This window comes from Meriones unguiculatus, chromosome 12 (assembly GCF_030254825.1).
Source record: "Meriones unguiculatus strain TT.TT164.6M chromosome 12, Bangor_MerUng_6.1, whole genome shotgun sequence".
NCBI classification, from domain to species: Eukaryota; Metazoa; Chordata; class Mammalia; order Rodentia; family Muridae; genus Meriones; species Meriones unguiculatus.
This window is the reverse complement of record NC_083360.1, coordinates 48,839,217-48,858,201: the sequence shown is the minus strand read 5'-3', so window position 1 is coordinate 48,858,201 and position 18,985 is coordinate 48,839,217. Positions and strand designations below refer to the sequence as shown.

Below are 18,985 nucleotides of genomic sequence, written 5' to 3'. Positions count from 1 at the left end.
TAGTTTGGGCAATATAGCAAGACCCTTTCTCAGAAAACAAGCAATTACTTCTCCAATGTAGCTTTCCCTCTAATATGTATGCAGATTTTTTTCGTTGTTCTCCCTTCACTACTTACTTTCATTTCATATGTAGCAGGCATTTATAGAGAAACTCATAAATGAAAAATGATACATTCTTCAGTCAAATATACAATATAGGAAGGAGAGACTGAAATAAGAAAATACAAAGAACGTGGCATTAATTATGAGTTGAGTATGTGATACCTTAGACATTTGCTCTACTCCTGTAGAAAGGAGCTGTCTTTTTAGCATCTCATGCTTTGTCTCTATCAGGATTGTCATTTTTCTGGAGTTGTACCTCCTGTCAGTTGTCCACTGACCATCTGAGCAGGTAACTGTATCATTACCAACACAAGAATTTCAAGATTGCTGTTTTTACCACATAGATCACTCCAGACCCTTTGCACTGTAATTTCCAATCTGGCCATACTTTCTGTTTACATTTCTAGCATATTTTCTCTATCACCCACTGGCCTTTCTCTCAAAAAAGGATTTCCGTTTCTTAATGCTGATAATGTTATAAGAGCTATAGTAGTTATAGTCAGTTCCTTAAAAGTGTTGGCCTTCTCCATTTTCCTGTGTGATGCTTGCCAGCAAACGTGCATCCTTGCTCGAGCCCAGTGATCCACCTGTTCTGTGCATATTTCCAATCTGCTTGACAGTAAAATCACAACTTTGCCAAAACCCAGATCATTTATCTATTCTTTATCGCCATAACACTGTAATAGAACAGCGCAAAACTGGACTGGCTCGTTTTAGTTTACATTCATGATTATATCTCAAACACAATTAGACACCCTTCTTTGTGTGTCTGATTTCCTGCTATCTAAAGATTATCTTAATTCTTTCTTCCTTTCATCTTTGCCTACAGTCTTTCTCTTAATTCCCCACTGTTGTATTCACTTAGCTAGGGAACTTGCTACCTAATTCAAAGACAAGTTCAAGACATTAAAAAAGAAGCATTTTGCTTCTCACCAAATCTATTGTGGATACTTTGTTTCCTTTTCCTGGGAAGTTAGTTTTCCTGCCATGTAAAGAACCTGTTAACTTTGTATTTTCTGCAGTCCCTCTCCCCGTTTAGTAAGTGTTAAATCTGTCAACATAAAATTTACCATTTACTCCCTCTTCCTTTGACAGACATGCTGGCCTTTAACTTATAACCCTTAGCTTCCTGACTACTGAGATTTAAAGACTTTAACCACCATGTCTAGGCTTAAAGCTTCCCCTCTGCCAGCCATACTAGGGGAATTGAGTCCAGGGCCTTGGATAGCGAGAAGGTGCTCTATCACCAAGCTACATTCCACATCCCTTAAAGCATTTTAAAAGAATAATTGAGCAGCAGTGTGTACATGAACTTGTCCTGCTTGTCTCTAACCTTTAGTGACTTCCCACGTTGAAACTTCACACCTGTTAACCACAACTTCCCTGTACCTAACATATTCTAGTCCACTCTCTATTTCTGTGAGATTAGTCTGCCAGTTATTCTAAACGCTTCGTGAAAAGGACTGTAACTTTTTTAGATATAGTAAAAAAGACATATATAGTCTGTAGGGCAGAGGCTTTCAGAAGCCCTCTGTGGTAGGTTCCTAGGTTGTTTCCTGTTTTCTTCTTCTTTTGATGTCCATCCTCTTTGCCTTTCTGGATGGGGATTGGACATTATCAAGGCAGATGCTGAGCCTAATGGGCAACTGTTGGGCAGAGTGAAGGGAATTTTATGTAAGAACTGGGAAATAGTAAGAGCTGGAGAGGACAGGGTCTCCACAAGGAGAGCAACAGAACAAGAAAATTTGAACACAAGGAACTTCCCAGAGACTCATACTCCAATCAAGGACTATTCATAGAGATGACCCAGAACCCCTGCACAGATGTAGCCCAGGGCAGTTCAGAGTCCAATTGGGTTACATAGTAATGTGAAGAGGGACTGCCTCTGACATAATCTGATTGGCCTGCTCTTTGATCACCTCCCCCTGGGGGGGAGCAGCCTTACCAGGCCATAGTAGAGGACAATGCAGCCACTTTTGATGTGAACTGATAGACTAAGATCAGAAAGGAGAGGAGAACCTCCCCTATCAGTGGACTTGGGGAGCGGCATGCATGCAGAGGGAGGAGGGAGGGTGGGATTGGGAGGGGAGGACGGAGGGGCTTATAGGGGGATGCAGAATGAATAAAGTGTAATTGATGAAAAATTTAAAAAAAAATGAAAAAAAAGGAATTATATGCTACTAATGATGCTAATTGTTGTATGTTTCATATATCTTGGGATATGGGCATCAGAAGCTATTCTCCAAAACCTCATAGACAAACAGAAGGACACAATCTTAATAAAGGAACCCAACTGAAATGAAAAAAAAAGACATATATATATATATATATATATATACTTTTAAAAAAACCTTGGCAATGATTTGTCAAGTTATGTCTCTATAACGTATCAGAATTTTCTTTTTCTTCTTTTTTTTTTTTTTTGTTTTGTTTTTTCGAGGAAGAGTTTTCTGTGTAGTCCTGGCTATCCTGGCACTTGCTCAGTAGACCAGGCTGTCCTCAAACTCACAGAGTTCTGCCTGCCTCTGCCTCCTAAGTGCTGGGATCAAAGACATGTGACACCACTGCCCAGTTAGAATTTTCTTCCTGGGGCTGGAGAGTTGGCTCAGTGATTAAGAGCACTGTCTGCTCTTCCAAAGGACCTAGGTTCAATTCCCAGCATCCACATGGCAGCTCACAACTGTCTGTAACTCCAATTCAAAGGATCTGACACCTTCACACTAATGTACATAAAATAAAATTAATAAACTATTGAAAAATAATTTTCTTCCTTTTAAGGATGAATGATAATTTTAATTTTTCCTCTTCTCTATCAATCATTGATAATAGACAAGAGTTCTGTTGAGTGAGAAGGTATTTGGACTGTGTAATTTATGGCGTTTAAGTGTTTTACTTTTCTTGTTATTTTTAAAGCAACTTTTGTTATGTAAAGTTTTACATTTATATGTTCTGAGAGTAATAATATTTTCAGATAGTATATGATTTCTCTAGGGACACTTTTAAACATTTAACAGAGTGCCAGAATTAATTCACCATCTTGGTGGTGTGTTTCCAGTCTGCCTCCTCATATGACTATGAAGGAGATTTTTCTTTTCTTTTTTTATTTTAAAAATTAAAATTTTATTCACAAGTATTGATCCATGGATATTAATAAAACACCACAGAGATGAACACTATACACACAGACACATATACAGAAAAATACACTCAAAGCCCTTTAAAACTTAAGCCAATTACAATAATATTGAAATTCCATTAAAAGTTATTTTATTCCATCAGATACTAAGATGTAACCGTTTGCTACAGAAATAAGTAGTAGTAGTCTTGAAAAATGCATCATGCGATCTTTCCTCTAGTATTATTAGATTATAGTTCTCCATCCTTTTACATCAGAATATGACTATGTGACTGTATTATAATGTGACCAGCTGATATTTTCTTTTTTTTTTAATTTTATTTTTTTCTTATCAGTTACATTTTATTAACTCTGTATCCCAGCCGTGTCCTGCTCCCTCATTCCCTCCCAGTCCCTCCCTCCCTCCCTCATCTCCACCGTGCCCCTTTCCATGTCCACTGATGGGGGGGGGACCTTCTCCCCTTTAATCTGATCCTGTTTTATCAGGTATGTGGCCTAACAGGACTGCTCCTCCCTTCGGGGGTGGGGAGGCCAAAGAGCCAGTCATTGAGTTCCTGTTAGAAATAGTCCTTGTTCCCTTCACTTTGGGAAACCAATTGGTTACTGAGCTACCACAGGCTACATCTGAGCGGAGGTTCTAGGTTATATCCATACATGGTCCTTGGTTGAATGTCAGTCTCAGAAAAGACCCTATGCCCAGATATATTTGGTCCTTGTGGAGCTCCTATCCTTTCCCCATCAGACTAACTCCCCTTCTTTCTTATGATTCCCTGTACTCTGCCAGAGATTTTTTGAAAACAAAATTCCAGAAGCAAACTAGAATCCAAGGCCCTCTAGAGCTGGTGTGCTCAGTGTGGAGGAGTATGTATGACTTCTAAGATTCAGGGTCTAAAAATAGTGTGCAGCAGTGGGTATAACATTGGAGCTCAGACTTATCCCAAGTACACAGAAAAGACAAGCTGTCATTGCATTGGAAGGTGAAGTTCTGGGCCAGTTTCTGCTCTTCCTTGTGTGATTCTGCTTAAATAGGCATGAGGGACTCAGGGTCCTCAACTTTTTGTCTGTCTGTCTGTTTGTCTCTCGGAGTCTTTCTTTTCTTTCTTTCTTTCTTTCTTTCTTCCTTTCTTTCTTTCTTTCTTTCTTTCTTTTCTTTTCTTTCTTTCTTTCTTTCTTTCTTTCTTTCTTTCTTTCTGTTTCAGGGCAGGGTTTCTCTGTATAGCCCTGGCTGTCCTGTCCTATCCTTGCTTTGTGGACCAGGCTGACCTCAAATTCAAAGTAATCTGCCTGCCTCTGCCTCCCTGAGTGCTGGGATTATAGGCTTGTATGCCCAGCTTGCATGTGTTTTGTTGTTGTTGTTTCTTGACTTTTTAAACTTTTTTTTTGGGGGGGTGTGTGTATGTGTTTTGAGAAGTCCTTAACTTTTATCTAAAATTCAGGTGACCATAATGATTTAGACATTTTGATTTGTACCAGTATAACTAATCCATGTCATTTATTTTCTTTTCCCTTTAATTTTTATAGCCATAATTTGGGTTGTACATTGCTATTCAGAAATGTAACCATTTGACAGAGATAAAATTGAACTTTGAAAATGTAGCTTTAAAAATTAAATATCTAGGCTGGAGAGGTGGCTAAGCTGTTACAAGCCCTGGCTGCTCTTGCAGAGGAAAAGGATTTTGTTTCCAGGACTCATAGGTGACTCACAGCTGTTTATAACTCCAGTTCCAGGGGATCCAATGCCCTCTTCTGGCTCCATGGATACCGGGCACACATGGTCCACATACATGCATGCTGGCAAAACTCTCATTACATTAAAAAAATAAAAAAGTAGCCGGCGTGGGGGTGCATGCCACTAATCCCAGTGCTTACAAAGCAGAGGTGGGTGAATCTCGGAGTCTGAGACTAGCCTGGTCTTCATATTCAGTTTCAGGCCAGCCAGGGCTACAGAGTGAGATCCTATCTCAAAAACACACAAACACAAATAAATAAGTTAATGTTTCTGGGGAAAAATTAATTTAACATTCAAAATAGATCAGAAGAAAAGTCTTTATAATGAAAGACTTCGCTATCAGAGGTCATACGAGAGCTTTAAATGTTGCTGTAGAGAAACTACTTTTACTCTGATTAGACGTTTTTGTTCTCTTACGTAGAGCCTGTGGCCTCTACCTCTTCCTAGGGAGGAAAGAGTAAAGCAGGCTCCTATTGGGGGATATAAATGTGGGAAGGGTGCATGGCTGGAAACAGAAACTAGAACAGCTGTGATTACTGTGTGCTTGCTGTGTCTAGACTTGCCTATTTTTTATGTATTATAATTTTTCTTATAACCTAGTGAGGTGGGTTCTGTTTGTGTCCTCACTGACAGGTAAATGAGGCTTAGAGAAATTAGTGACTTGTTCAAGCCATACAGCTAGGTATTCGAAAGGTGGATTATGAACTTGCCATTCCAGCCCTAGAGCTTGCACTAGCAGTAATAAAGTTAGTTTTCTGAGAGAGGGTCTCATTCTGTTGTGCAGCCTGGCTTTAAACTAATTTTATAACCCATACTGACCTTAAATTCATGATAAATCCTCCTGCCTCGGCATCTCAAGCACTAGAATTAGAGTGAGTCATCACATGCAGTTTGAATCTGGACTCCACCCACTATGGCATTGTGGTTGGAAGTGACTGAATCCAGTGTCTTAAAAGGAAAGTAAACATTATTAAGAGGACTCAACTTGGAGCCAACTCCATTCTACAGTTTTAGTGGCATGCTTGCAACATTTTAGTTTCTGTAGCCTTGGCTGGCCTCCGATTCATGTATTTTAGAAGATGTCTTGAAATCCTGATCCTTCTGCCTAATATCTGCCTAGTGCTGGGATTATAGGTGTACACCATGCCAAACTTAATTTTTCTTTTAAAAGAGAAATAAAGCAAACTGAATGGTTTTAAGGGTTCAGAACTCCTCCTTGGGAACAAACACATGTAATCTTTAAAAACTTCAAATTACAATTTGTAACTGATGATGACCCACTCTGTCTAATAAGACATCTTCCTGCTTTGTTACACTTTTAGCCAAAGTAACAGATACATGGAATGGCATGGAAATAAAGTACTGTAGCTTTCAAAATTACCAAAAGAATTGATTTCAAATGTGTTTGTTTGTTTGTTTGTTTGTTTACCACAGTGAATAAACATGTAAGGTGGCTGGTTTATCAGCTAGCTTAGTTTATCATTTCATAGTATATATACGCACCAGCACATTACGTTATGATCCATCGGATACAGTGTATACAATATTTTTAAGTGACAGCACTGTTAGATGTTCAGGGTTGTCTTAATGTATGATCTTAGAGAAAAAATTGACTTGTCTGTGACTTAGCTGGGGCTTCCAAGTCAGATAAAATCTTCAAGGGGTCTAAGGATATGAAAAAACCGTAGACGGTTGAAGGTTCTGGGCCTCCTTTCACCTTAGTTGCTAAATAACTAAGAATAGGGAGGTCATCTAGACTTACTTCTTACTGTGATAGCCTAGGAGGAGATGGTGGAGATTATTGTTCAGCATTGCAGGAACTCATCAGAATTAATGTGTTTGTTTTGGTTCTCCTAGTCAAGTAAACAACCCGGATGTCAGTGATCAGAAGCCTGAGACATCCAGCCTTGCATCAAATCTTAGCATGTCAGAAGAAAGTAAGTACCATGTTTTATGCATGGTGGATATGTTATTCTTACAACTAAGTGATGTTATTCTTGTTTAGTTGGGGTTTTCCTGAGTGTCTGGGTTGTCCAGAATATATCTAGAAGGTCCCTCTTCCCTTCCTCATATATGTACTGTAATAAGCATTATGACATACCAGTTGAGGGCAGTATCATAGATTGGCTCATCCAAGGAGTCATACTCAGTAATTTTAATTTTATCTGGAGGTTGAACTTCTAAAAATAGTAGCATTTTATTAAAAATTTAAAAAGCTAGTGGGCTAATGCCTGACTGTTTTTCAAGAGTTAAAATGAAAACTTAAAACCAAGTAATCTTACCTGTCAGTTTTTAATAGTCCTTATGTTTTTTTCCCAACCTTAATTTCAGTCAGCTCTTCCTCTTCTCTGTAAACATGAACAAATAACTAAGCATCATTAGGTGGAGTTACATACTTAACTGCTGAGTAGTTATTCCTAGTCCTAACCACAGCTTAGGTGAGTACTCAGTGTGTTTGGGAAGTCTGCATTTTTCTGATGAGCTTTTCCTCTTAATTCACACCACCTCTTTTTTCAAAACACCTTTCCTCAAGCCTAACTATTGTCTTCTCAAACAAAAGCTGCACACAAGAAGCTCCCTTATTACACCGTCCCCATCTCTAGGCCTGCCTGTGTTTGTGCCCATACTGTCTTGCTTCCTTTTTCCTTCCTAGAACAGAATAGTATTCTTGTCTAAGTCCTTTTATTTGCATTCTTTACCCCTCTGGCCTTTCCCAAGACTTGGTATGATGATTCTCACACTCTACTCGTGCATTATCACATTCTTCCTAGTTCTTTTCCTGAAGAGATGTGCTCTGCTATTTGCTATCTTTAAAAGATGACAAAAGTTCTCTTTACTCCACATCTTTTATGATTTTCTCTGTGTTTCATGATCTATCAGAACCTCAGAAAAGAATTGCCTCTGCTTCCTTTCTTCCACCCGTTCACTCTTCAGCTGTTTGATGTAGCTTCTGTTGTCTCTCTTCCTGGGAAGCTGCTTGCCAAGGTCCTCAGTTGCTGTCATACTGCCAATTCTAGTAGACATTTGTTTCTCCTCCTAGTCTCCCTCTCAGCATGTTTTCTCTCACATTTCTTCCCTTATGACCCTTCTCTAGCTGTACTTGAATATTGGGAGGCCTCAGCTTTGGGTTCTAGGCTAGCATCCTCTTTGGTGATCCTCCCATCCATTACATTGTTACTTTAAATGTCATATATTGTTAACAAATTCCAAATTAATTAACCAACTAATTAATTAATTGATAATTAGAAACAAGGTTTTTCTATGTAGCCCTGGCTGGCCTGGAACTTGTTAGGTAGACCAGACTGGCCTTGAACTCATAGAGATCTGCCTGCCTCTGCCTCCTTAGTGCTGGGATTAATAGCGTGGAACATCATGCCCAAATCCCACATTTTTATATCAAGTGTGATTTCTCTGATTTCATTTGTGTATCCAACTACTTATTAAGTAGTTGGATACACAAATCTCTAGTTAATGAAATCTCTAGTTAATGTCTGGAAGCAAAGGCACATGTAATATGTAAGAAGCTTTTCTGTCTTTCACCTAGTCAGATCTTCTCCCAGACATGCCCATCCTAGGAAGTTGTATCACTGCCCCACCATCTGTCCAAATGAAATAGCCTGCGCGTCCCTGTCTTCCTCACTCCATATATCAGAGCTGATCAGAATGGTGTGTTACAGCTTCACTCTGCTTCGTCCTAATGTTGTTACTGTAGTCTACGACAGTATACTACTTTTTAACCCCCTATTGTATAATAACAGATTATGCCCTGGCTTTGTTTCCAGATACTGCCAAACTCTAGTCTTAATCTGTCATTGAAGGAAGGGTAGATAAGGGTTTGAAAACCTGTCAATGGTGAGGAAACCATCTTGGAGAATTTGAATGAGCCTACCCTATGTTCCATGATGGATAAGAAATTCACATCTAATTGAGATTACCTTAGTTTCTGTCAATCTGAGTATAAGTAAAAATGATATTCAAGCTTTTAATAACAGTTTGTTTTGAGACAGGGTTTCTCTGTGTAGCCTTGCCTGTACTGGACTTGCTTTGTAGACTAGGCTGGCCTCAAACTCACAGAGATCCACCTGCCTCTGCTTCCACTGCTCCCGGCTACTTTTAATAATCTTTTAAAAACCTCAGACAATGGCATTGGACAAGATCTTTATATAAACTCAGTGCTAGTTTATCTTTCTCTTGGGTGTGAATTGGCCCCTCATCTTCTGATGGTTACTTCTGTGTGAGTCATTCTTTCAGGGAACCTAGCTGGATATAAGGCAGATGGTTCATTTTAGTCCATCTTTGCAACAGAACAGCACCTTTTGTGATACTGAAGTCTGAACACTTGAGGAGTGTGGTCAGAGCATTTATGGTGCAGCTCTGTGTATAATGAACTGAAGTGGAGCCTGATGAGTGGCTTTCAGCATTTGTTGACCTTGAGCCACATATTTATGGTGTTTATCCTAGCTATGACCATGAGGGTCAGGCTTTCATAGCAGCTTTTTCCGGATAAAGTCATGGAGGGAAAAAGGACACCAGCTGGAAAAGTACATCACTCTGCGGGTCTCAGAGCACCTGGTTGGCCAGACTTCAAGTCTGTGTCATAAAGCAGAGAGTGGTAGTACAGAACCTCTCCTGTCTGTGCTGCTGCTGGTTCTGCGTAGCAATAGCAATGGTTTCCAAAGGAGATTGGCACTTACACCAAACCTGCCTCACAAAGTCAGTCCTAGGGCTTTTCGCAAAGAATAGAGTAAGCAGTCCAGAGTTTAAAGATGTCAGAGACACCATTTGATTTCTTAGATAAGGGTTTTCCTTTCCAAGGTTGTCAATAAGCATGGTTGAGAGCCTAGGGGGTTTTGCTCCATAGATAGTTTAGGTCAGCAATGGTAAAATAGGGATTAGTTGGTTTATCTTCAGATCTTTTCTGTGTTCACCTGTCCCCCTCTGTCCTGTCTTTTTTCTTTTACTGCCTCTTAAACTCTACAAACAGGTCTGTAAACACAAAAATGAGGTGCTTTCTGCTGCACGGTCTTTGACACTTTGGCATCCAGGCTGTGTGTTGTTCACTTTGAAGGACTAATCAGTAAGATACATAAGTTTCCCATTTGATTCTTTAAAATGCTCTAACTTTTTACCTGATAATACCTTTCTTTCAGTTATGACTTGTACGGATTACATCCCTCGTTCATCCAGTGATTATACCTCACAAATGTACTCTGCAAAGTAAGTCGAATAATTATTTCCAGACTTTTTCTCTAGGTTCATTACAAATTTAACATATAACTTTTTTCACCTTCCTTGCTCTCTGTCTTTACTCAAATTTTTATCACATCTAAATATACTCTTGCCATCCTTTTAAAAATCAGGTGGTTCCTGGAATGGATTGCTATTACATAGGAACTGACTGTGGTCAGGTAGGCACTCAAAATATAGTATTTTGGTGATCTGATCCTTTTTTTTCTCTCTCTCTACATTGACATATGGATCAGTAAAAACAGCTCAACATTGCTCCCAATTGGAACTACAAACAATTGAGCTTGAATGAGACAAATATAATGGATTAAAGTTGCAAAGAGGCACATTTTAGGCCTTCATAGTGTAAGGTCAGTGTTTATGACCAACCACGTTAGTCATCTTTAAGGTGTGTAGGGTGCAGAACAATCTTTATATCAAGTTGCAATTGTGTATTAATGAGGGATGAACCTATATTCATACATAGACACAGCTGCACTCATTAAACCAGTGTGTTTTTATGCACTTGCAAACACAGGTTCACGAAGAAATTGGTAGCAGCAGTGAGAGATCCCTATTATGAGAGGAAAGTGACCTTTTTCCGCCCTTGTACCATTTACTTATACCTTTAGTTAAATAAATCACAGCTTTCTACATGTTGGTGTTAATATTAATGTCTTCTTGGACCAGCCATTCTCATGTGTTAATCTTCTCTGGAGAGATTAACACTGTCTTTTGGAAGTATTACGGGGAGGCTTTGCATGCTATAGGAATGTTCACCCTCTGGACAAGTGATAGTACATTGTCATCTACAAATGTACGAAGTCTCATTCTGAGCTAGCCTGGGATGATTCAGCCTGCTGGCCGCAGATTGGGCACCCCTAGATTAGATACTGAATGGGAAGCACATGTCAGCTCTGCAGGCTCTCTGTCTTCATCTTGTAGCATGTTACTTCGTTTGTTTGAAAGACAGAATAGTGAGATGATGAATTTTTGAAATACTTCAGCTCTAACCTGGTGATATTATCTGTAAAGGCAAGGAAAGGACACTGTGGTCTTACAGTATCTGGAAATGGGCCATTCTGAAACACTTCTATTTCAGAGTAATTTCATGCGACTTGAGTATCAACTGTTGAAATTATTTTCCAGGCTTAGATCTGACTAATACAAGTCTCTGAGTATCTGTTGGAAATGAATATGTTGCATACACCAAATTTATCCCTAATGTAGACATAGTTGCTACATTCAGACACTTTATTCAGGTGTGCCTTTTGCCGTCATTTTCACCTCCTCAACACTTACTGGAACCATTCCATTAAAATCCTTGTTTATCTGGACCTCCATGTTGTTTTTCTCCCTTCTAATCCATTTTAGAAAGCAGCATGACATTAATCTTTAGTAAAGAACAGCTCTGTTCTTGCCATTCTTTGTGTGGCGAGCTCAGGGCCTTCCAGTTGTTTCAGATTTGCCTGAATTCTAGCCCGCCACTCTAGGGCCATGCTTCAATCTTCCTTCTTTTTGCATGCTCTTTTGCTTTCTCAAGGCACCTCCCTTAGGATAGTACAAGGCTTCCTCTCAGATTTTGAAACCCTTGCTCTCTTTTCTGAGTGCCTTTTCTGGGGCTTTTCTCTTGTCCCAGAACATGTCGTTTGTTCAGTACACATGCTGCTGCTTTCTAGCCTTCCTCTGTTGTCTACTTCCAGAGGGCTTTTTTTTTTGGGGGGGGGATCTTTTCCCTTTTTATAACTTAACTCTCCAGCCCATATTTATTAAGACTTTTATAATGCATAATAGCACTTTATTATGCAACATAATATGCCAAATAAAATAAGTAGAAGTTACACATTGGGTATAATAGAATGGATAGACTGCCGAGTCAGCAAGCCAGGGTGAAGTCTTGGGGATTTATTGGTAAGGTTGATTCCTTGGCTGTCCCTGGTGTGACTGGCACCAGTTAGTGGCAGTGTGCTGAAGTGTGGTCTGTTAGCCAAGCTGGCTCCTGCTCCATGAGTTGAGGATACTGGAGAACACCTCTGCTCCCTAGCTTTTTTGTTTTTTGGGTTGTTTTGTTTTGTTTTCTCGAGACAGGGCTTCTCTGTGTAGCCCTGGCTGTCCTGGAATCCTGTAGACCAGGCTAGCCTTGAACTCAGAGATCCTCCTGTCTCTGCCACCCAAGCGCTGGGATTAAAGGCGTGTGCCACCACCTTTGACTGCATTTACTCTTTACTGAAGGATGGCCTTGAACTCTTGATCCTCCTGCCCCTCAACCCCCACCCTCACTTTGTCAAGTCCTGGGATAACAGATTTTCACCGCAATGCCTGGTTTATGTGGTGCTAAGAATCAGATGCAAGTGCTCTGCCAGCTGTGTCCCCAGCCCAGAGCTCAGTCGTTACCCAAACGCAGAGCGTAAATAAGTAATCCTGTGTCTTGTTTGGGGCTTTGCCTATAACACTGTTATTTGTAGGGTAATAGCTAGAACTTGGGAAATTGTTTGAAACTATGTGATTTTTCAATAAAATTATTCATTGGAAAAATATAGTAGAACCTGGAAAGGACAAAACTTGTGTTTTCTGACCATAATAAAGGTCTTTTTTTTTTATTTTTATTTTTTTTATCGTGGAAAGATAAACTCATTCTGAGTTATTTATTTTAGTGATATTAACTGTTTCACCCATTTTCATGAACTAAAATGAGCCACATAATGGAAATTTTCATTTTCTTGATTTTTCTAGACCTTATGCACATATCCTCTCGTTCCTGTGTCAGAAACCACTTACCCTGGGCAGACTCAGTACCAGACACTACAGCAGTCTCAACCCTATGCTGTCTACCCTCAGGTAACCCAAACATACGGACTACCTCCTTTTGGTAAGCTGTCCTACTGTGAAAGGTTCTCAAGAATCAAACTTGTGTCCCTCCTCAGAAAGCAAGCATGGCTGACAGGGAAGAGGAAGACACATTGTCATTTGTGGGGTATTTTCTTATTAAGTGTGTGCTGGAAGCTGTGTTTATACTTTTTCATAATTAGTTTGTCACTTACCAAAATTTGATTGTTTCCAAGCTCTTTACTCTGAAACTTGGGTTGTCCCCCCAGTGCTGGGGTTGGAGCTCAGGCCCCTCCAATCATGGGTTCCCCGACACTGAGTTACGAATCTTGCTGCATCAGTTCAGGCCACCCTTGTATTTGCTGTGTATCCAGTGCCATCCTGGAAGTCTCAGTGCTCCTGCCTCAGCTTCCTGAGAACTGGGATTACAGGTGTCCGTCACCACACCCAGTGAGAAGCTGGAAGTCAGTGTTTGGAAACCTGAGGAATGACCGCCGACTTTACTTACTTTAGATAGGTCATAGTGCCATGCTAAGGTAAACAAATATAAATATATTTCTACTAAAAAGCATGTAGCCTAAATATTCTCTGTGACTGTCTCACAGTAGGTTTTTGTTTTGTATTTTTATGATTATTGTTTTCTGGTTTTGTTTTGGCTAATTTTCCGCTCTCCTTCCCCACTACTCCTTCCCCAAATTGATCAGATGTTGTTCTGATGAAACAAAAGTGCTTTTAGAATGGAAAACATCTGAAGTCACAGGTATAGGAAGTTGTTTTCATTAGTTTTATGTATCTGGAAATTAGTTTGAGGTTATTTGAATATTTAATATCCATGACAATTTTTACGCATATATAAATTGATAGATGTGTACAATATGCCTTATTGTTCTTCTATTTTAGCCCTAGTTTTAAAAAATTATTTTAACATTTAACTTAATATGTTAAAAGTTATGGTTTGGTAGGGTCCTGGAGAGATGGCTTAACAGTTAAGAGCACTTGCTGCTCTTGCCAAAGGCTCAGGTTTAGTTACCAGCACCCACAGCTTACCACTGTCTGTGACTCTAGTTTTAGAGGGTTCAGCTGCCGCGAACTCAGTAAATAAACACCTCACAGGTGCTCTGTGCGTTCTTTAACACAGGGCCCTTTATAGTCTGTCCATCTCTCATGTTAAAAAAGAAAATTCTGTAAGTAGAGCTCTGCTGAGAACTGACAGAAGGAATTGTATCGTGAAGAATAATTAGTAAATATGGGTGTTCAGAATATGTTTGTTGTAGTTGGAGGGGAGAGAAACTTACATGGATTATCCTGTGAGTAAATGAGTGAGAAAATAATCAATTGATTATTTTGATTTGATTTGACTAAATAATGGTCAACTTTTCAATGGACCTATGGTCCATTAAATGGTCAACCTATGGAGCTCTTGTCAGCTGTACCTGGGATCTGAGGTCCTGAAAGAATGAGGTGGATTACAGTCTGATTCTGTAGACAGTCTTTAGTTTCAGTGCACTTTTATACATAAATGAAACAAAACAATACTCCAAGAAAGGTTTTTTGAGTTTAGAAAACCATGATCCAAAAAACATATAAGTAAACATCAGTGAGCACATACTAAATAATAACAGAGCAGCCCTTTCCAAGAAATTTCTCAGGACAGAGCAATTAAAACACAGTTGCTTGTCTCGCACTATAGATTATATGTGGGAAAGTATGAAAGCAAGGCAGAAGGCTATATCCAGATTCAGGGTGCACTGACCAGATTGGGTTCTATAGCTATGTTATGACATCCAACAAGAACAAACATATCTTATAAATTGAATATAAATGTTTAACACAGATGGCCCAAAATCGTGTTTAAGAACAACCCAGGTTACAGAGTGCCCTGAAGTAACAGGCCCTCTGCTGTTTTTACTGGAGCCCTGCTCCGTTTCCCAAGGCATTGTTCACCATGGGTCATTCTTTTGGCATGTTCCAACAAGTCATATGTGAGACTTGCTGACAAAAGATTTAGGTTAGTGACACATTTTTCCAGAGAAGTTACAGGAAATGTTTGGAATATATTTGTATGTTTGTTATTGTGTGTGAGTATGGGCATGCAACGTGTGTGTGTAGAGGTTATTAAGTATTGAATGAGGTTATTGAGTATTACGCTCTGTCGCTCCGTCTCAGCCCTTTGAACCTGGATCCTGTGTTTTGGGCTAGGCTGGCAGTCAGCACACCCCAGTGATCTTCCTATATTTACCCAGGATAGCCCTGTGACCAGGCACATACTGAAACTTGGATTGCTTACATTGTTACAAGAGTGCAGGGATGCAAACTCAGGTCCTAATGATTGAATAACTAACCTCTCAATCACTGAGCCATCTTTCTGGCCCATTTGTAATATTTCTTAACGTTACTGTATCATCTTTGTTTCAATTTTGTTAACTTTGTGTGCATGTGACTGAGTGCAGGCACAAGTGTGAGAGTAAGCTCTCTGCTGCCACCTTGTGGGATCTGGGATAATCAAACATGTCAGAGCTGCGGGCAAGTGCCTCTCTTACCTGCTGAGCTATCTCACAGGCTTTTGGGGCTGTCTTTGTCAGGCTGACTTTGAATTCTGTGTGTATTTGAATCTGGTCTTTGACTCTTAATGCGTCTGCTTCTACCTCCTAGATGCTGGGATAGCAGGCATGTGCCACCATGTCTTTAAACATCATTTTTTGAGGGGAACCATCAGGTAAAGGCTCAGCAGGTAAAGGCTCCGAAGCACAAGTCTGACAACCTGAGTTTAATCCCTAGAATTCATAAAGAGGCGCAGGGAGAGAGCAGCTTCACAAAGCTGCACTGTGGACCCACAAGTGTGCACATACATGTCAAAGAAATACTCTTAAAATTATGTGTGTGAGAGCGTGCATACACATGAATACAACACTAATTTAAATAAATACTATTTTCTCAGAATTTAATACAAGGCCTTTTTTGGGTAATATTTTCATTTATATATAAGAAAATACTACTTTTGAAGTCAAAGTTGTAGTATGTTTGTTACCTTAGTGCTGTTTTCAGGTTAACTAGTTCGTTAATATATCTCAGGTATAAGTAGACTCTGGAAAATACCATTATAATTATAGCCAGTCATAGTGGCTTACTTTTATAATTGTAGTATTTGGGAAACTGAGCAGGAAGATTGCCATGAGTTGAGGTCAGCCTGGGTTAAATGAAACCCTGATTTCAAACAAACAAACAAAACCCCACAAAAAACCTAAGTAAATAAGTTTTCATTACACTTATATTTTTTAATGTTTCCTGTATCAAGCAATAGGTTAGGATAGGACTTCACATTTTGCATTTATTGCCTCATTTACTCCTTAAAACAGGCCTTAGAGCTAAGTAGCATTGTCCCCTTTCAGCAAGTTAAATTTGGTTACGTCATTGTCCCAAAGTCATAAAATCAGTAAATGCTTAGGATTAGATTTAAGCCTTGGTCTGCTAAATTCTCCTAAATTTTGGTCTGTATCAAAAAGATGATCTCAGGGTTCAGCTTGAAATAAAAAATCAGAAGAACTTTACAAACATTGTTAGGAGCAATCTTTACTCATGCTCTGCAGAGTTGTGGAAAGTTGGATGATGTAGGAAAGGGTCTGGAGGTCTCATGTCTGTAAGCTAAGGGGTGAGTGAGGAAGGGCACTGATGTTCGTGCAGAGGCCCACACAGTGTGCGTGGAGCCAGCGTCGACCTGATTATTTTGAAAGAACTTTGTTGTGAGGTAGAAGACGTTAGTGATGCATATTAAAAGTTCATTCCATTTCCCACATTACATTCAGTTCTAGAAATTTATCCCGTGGAACTAATCAGAGATACAAAAATTTGTTAATAGAGATACTCATTACAGCATTATGCACAATAGTAAGAACTTAGAAACATTATGTATGGAATAGAAAAGCATGTGCTAGATTACAGTATGTCCAGAGAATGGAGAACTCAGCAGCCATTAGAGTCTTTTTGTATTTATTTGTTACTTTTTAATGATATGTGGGGAAGGTAGATGCGTATGTGTACACTTCAAGGTGTTAGATGCTATGGCTATATAAATTTGTGTGGCCATTGTGGAGCTTCTCAAAAAATTCAGAAGAGAATGCCCTTGTGGCCTAGCTGCACCATGTTGGGTTTATGTTTGAAGGACAATAAGTCACCTATCACAGGGATCATTGAATATCTGTGTTTATTACTTCAGTATTCACAATAGTCTGGAAATGGAACTTGCCTTTATGTCCATCACCAGGATTGCAGCCAGGTGTGGTGGCACTCTGAAATAGAGGCAATAGGATCAGGAGGGAATTCAGGGTCTAAACAGCAGAAACAGAAAACCCAGAAAGATGAAGTCATGACATTTACAGAAAAATACCTGAAGTTGGAAATGATTATGTTAAGCAAAACAAGCCAAACTCAAAACACCAAATGTTTTCTTGTCTGTGGACTTAGGTTCACATTGTATATAAGCAGGGAGGGATTTTATAACTAGAAAGTCATGGAAGAGGAAGAAGAGATTTTAAGGGAACAGGTAAAAGAGAAGGTTATGGAGTACATGTGATAAGAAAGCCAAAGGAATTATCTGGTGAGATGCCAAGCAGAGTGGACTATGGAACAAGGAGGTCGACAGTTGTGTGTGGGGGGAGTTGTGAATGAGCACAAAGTATGACACATACATGAAAATACCACAATGAAACTCATTACTTTGTATACTAACTAAAAAGTTATACACATGCAGACACAAAAAAAAATTGAGGTTTTAAACCAGATGTAGCACGCAAATAGAGTCACTTTGGAAGGGGCAGTCGGGGAGGCAGAGGACATACATTTAAGACTAGCCTGGGCTATGTAGTTAGATAGATCCTGGCTCAAAAAAAAAAAAGTCACTGAGTAAGTTAATGAATGAATAAAGGACAGAATGAATGAAGAAAAGCTGGTGAGATAGCTGAGCAGGTAAAGGTGCCTGCAGTCAAGGCTGATGATCTAAGCTTGGTTCCTGATCCTACATGGTAGAAGCAGAGAAAACTCTCCTCAGACCTTAATATGAGCTCATGAGAGTGCACATGCACATACACTGCATTTAAAAAAAGAAAAACAAAACCATGGTTTGTTTTCCTCATATGTTCTGTGTGATAGTCCTAAAGGATTCAACGTTTAGTCACATGACTTAATATAAGGAGTTCAGCACAGGGTGCCTTTAAAGAAGTATATTTACATGTCTGAAGGACAGAAGCTACAATGATGCTAGAGGCAGTTTTCATATTGTCTTTTATTCCTCCTTTCCTCAAAAAAAAAAAACAATTTATTTGAGTTTCTGCCCTGGCATGATGGGTACATGCCTCTAATCTCAGGGCTGAGGAGGACTGGTGCACATGGTAAAAGTTTGCCTCAGAGAGTGAAATGCTAAGTAATAAGGCCAACAAGACATTCTTATTGATGCTTTGGTGTTGATGAGATGTTGCTTTAATACCATGTGTGAATAAGCATGTTTACAAATCTGTTTCTTTAGGGTCTAAACCAACTTGGGAAATGCAATCACATTGCTTACAATAAATACAGAAGTTACTGTAACATGTAAATAATAATAACAAGTGTAACAAAAATCTATAATGCCAAACCACCAATAATCATAGCACCGAGTCTTTTACGTGTAAATGTAAAAACATAAAATAGTGGCCCAATGAGACGGTTCCGTGGGAAAGAGTGCTTGCTCCTCAAGGCTGAGTGAGGATCTGAGTCCAGATCCCCAGCACCCGTGTGAAAAGCTGGGTGTGGCAGTGTGTGTACCCGTCAACCTTGCATCAGGGGTTGGGCCCAGAGGCACGGGGGTCGCTGTGATCCCAGCTCCATGTTCAGTGAGACACCCTGTCTCAGAGAGTGATAGAGCAGGGTGCCCTGAGAACTATGGGTGATTTTTCTGTGATCCTTTAATAGTAGTTAAGTTTGGATGTTTGGAT

At 39.6% G+C, this 18,985-nt stretch overlaps 1 pseudogene; it reads left to right on the top strand.

Moving 5' to 3' along the window:
• The window catches only part of LOC110542639 (eyes absent homolog 3-like), an 84,974-nt pseudogene that overhangs the window by 23,364 nt on the left and 42,625 nt on the right, over nucleotides 1-18,985 (top strand).